Source organism: Eleginops maclovinus, chromosome 20 (assembly GCF_036324505.1).
Source record: "Eleginops maclovinus isolate JMC-PN-2008 ecotype Puerto Natales chromosome 20, JC_Emac_rtc_rv5, whole genome shotgun sequence".
NCBI lineage: Eukaryota > Metazoa > Chordata > Actinopteri > Perciformes > Eleginopidae > Eleginops > Eleginops maclovinus.
The window spans coordinates 30,739,429-30,742,215 of NC_086368.1; the positions used below are offsets into that span (position 1 = coordinate 30,739,429).

General features: G+C 41.2%; 1 protein-coding gene across 1 annotated transcript in view; it reads right to left on the reverse strand.

Moving 5' to 3' along the window:
* Window positions 1-917: 917 nt before the first annotated feature.
* LOC134882954 (protein FAM107B-like) overlaps window positions 918-2,787 on the reverse strand; it is a 14,227-nt gene continuing 12,357 nt past the window's right edge. Inside the window, exon 4 of the mRNA XM_063910992.1 lies at window positions 918-2,787. This exon is cut by the window's right edge and continues 928 nt beyond it. The gene's annotated coding sequence lies outside the window, so the exon portion shown is untranslated.

Here is a 2,787-nt window from a genome sequence, read left to right on the forward strand (position 1 = left end):
AACGTCGTAGAACAAAATCCTACGGAGTAATCCCACTGACTCTGAGACGAGGGAACCGGAAGTCGTAAAGTGCTAACTCACTTCCGGGATTTTAGGGCTCGTTCCTGCGGCACTCTGTAGCAACCATAGACTGTATATATACAGTCTATGGTAGCAACCTTATCAGCGTTTCCTGCTCATCTGTCAGCGAGTTTGAACCGAAATAAACAAAGTATGTGTAAAATATAAACTCTGTTACATAGAGAAGCTGTGGGTGGAAACTAAGGAGCGTTACCATTAAAAACTCTGTCCGTGTGACAGAACTGTAAAGAGGAAACGCGTCAGTATACGTAGATACTTGGAGAGGAATTAGCATGACAAGCCAATTTACCTCTTTCCGGATGATGTCGGTCCTCTCTGCTGTTTAAGTGTCTACACCTGTCGGTCATTTAATGTATGAACTATCTGGAGGCCCGATCTACAGGTTTAATGGCTATAGAGTCAGCTGGACAGAGGTAAGACAGCTAATGCTAAGCTAACTGAGTGCTACCAAACGTCGGCAGGTCATGCATACTTAATCTCCCAGTATATGTACGCCATATTTCAAATCATATTCCCAGTGGCTGGGGTTCCTGTAGTTCAACACATTTAGCGCCTCCTCCTGATGTTTCCTCGTCTCCCTGTTGGTTTAGAGAATAAAATGTTGTCCCATGGTGCTTGTTCTGTTTCGTCACAGAGTCTGATCCCCCCCCCCCGTTTAAAACGCTGATAGGGGAAACAGCCGCAGGTTGCAGTATCCTCCAAAGATGGCCGACTTGCTGTTGATGACGTCTTTTTTCTTACTGTGACATCTTAAGAACTCCTCTCAGTAGAAGAGACTTTCCTGTCATTAAAGTCATACATTTGAATGCAACATGGACCGGACACAGCAGACAATGTAAAACATCAGCTTCCTTCCTCACGTTTTAGTGCAACTCAAGTTGTAGGTATTATTGATGGATTAATCCCCAAGAAACTCTTTCACATGCTGAGGAGATTTAGGCACAAAAACAAGCTGTACTGAGATTTCCATCGAACAGTTCGACACTCACAACCAGTTCCCGTCTTCAAAAGATAAAGAAATTCAGTCATTTGAAATACAAAATACATTTTGAAGTCAGAATCTTGCATTTATAAAATCACCTTACGAGAAATATCTATGAATCATTAGTAAAGAGTCCTCTCCTGTTGATGTGTATATCATTATGTAGTGTCTCTACTTTAAAGAGTCCTCTCCTGCTGATGTGTATATCAGTATGTAGTGTCTCTACTTTAAAGAGTCCTCTCCTGCTGATGTGTATATCAGTATGTAGTGTCTCTACTTTAAAGAGTCCTCTCCTGCTGATGTGTATATCAGTATGTAGTGTCTCTACTTTAAAGAGTCCTCTCCTGCTGATGTTCAGGTGTATATCAGTATGTAGAGTCTCTACTTTAAAGAGTCCTCTCCTGCTGATGATCAGGTGTATATCAGTATGTAGAGTCTCTACTTTAAAGAGTCCTCTCCTGCTGATGTTCAGGTGTATATCAGTATGTAGTGTCTCTACTTTAAAGAGTCCTCTCCTGCTGATGTTCAGGTGTATATCAGTATGTAGTGTCTCTACTTTAAAGAGTCCTCTCCTGCTGATGTTCAGGTGTATATCAGTATGTAGAGTCTCTACTTTAAAGAGTCCTCTCCTGCTGATGTTCAGGTGTATATCAGTATGTAGAGTCTCTACTTTAAAGAGTCCTCTCCTGCTGATGTTCAGGTGTATATCAGTATGTAGTGTCTCTACTTTAAAGAGTCCTCTCCTGCTGATGTTCAGGTGTATATCAGTATGTAGAGTCTCTACTTTAAAGAGTCCTCTCCTGCTGATGTTCAGGTGTATATCAGTATGTAGAGTCTCTACTTTAAAGAGTCCTCTCCTGCTGATGTTCAGGTGTATATCAGTATGTAGAGTCTCTACTTTAAAGAGTCCTCTCCTGCTGATGTTCAGGTGTATATCAGTATGTAGAGTCTCTACTTTAAAGAGTCCTCTCCTGCTGATGTTCAGGTGTATATCAGTATGTAGTGACTCTACTTTAAAGAGTCCTCTCCTGCTGATGTTCAGGTGTATATCAGTATGTAGAGTCTCTACTTTAAAGAGTCCTCTCCTGCTGATGTTCAGGTGTATATCAGTATGTAGTGTCTCTACTTTAAAGAGTCCTCTCCTGCTGATGTTCAGGTGTATATCAGTATGTAGAGTCTCTACTTTAAAGAGTCATCTCCTGCTGATGTTCAGGTGTATATCAGTATGTAGAGTCTCTACTTTAAAGAGTCCTCTCCTGCTGATGTTCAGGTGTATATCAGTATGTAGTGTCTCTACTTTAAAGAGTCCTCTCCTGCTGATGTGCAGGTGTATATCAGTATGTAGAGTCTCTACTTTAAAGAGTCCTCTCCTGCTGATGTTCAGGTGTATATCAGTATGTAGTGTCTCTACTTTAAAGAGTCCTCTCCTGCTGATGTTCAGGTGTATATCAGTATGTAGTGTCTCTACTTTAAAGAGTCCTCTCCTGCTGATGTTCAGGTGTATATCAGTATGTAGAGTCTCTACTTTAAAGAGTCCTCCCCTGCTGATGTTCAGGTGTATATCAGTATGTAGAGTCTCTACTTTAAAGAGTCCTCTCCTGCTGATGTTCAGGTGTATATCAGTATGTAGTGTCTCTACTTTAAAGAGTCCTCTCCTGCTGATGTTCAGGTGTATATCAGTATGTAGAGTCTCTACTTTAAAGAGTCCTCTCCTGCTGATGTTC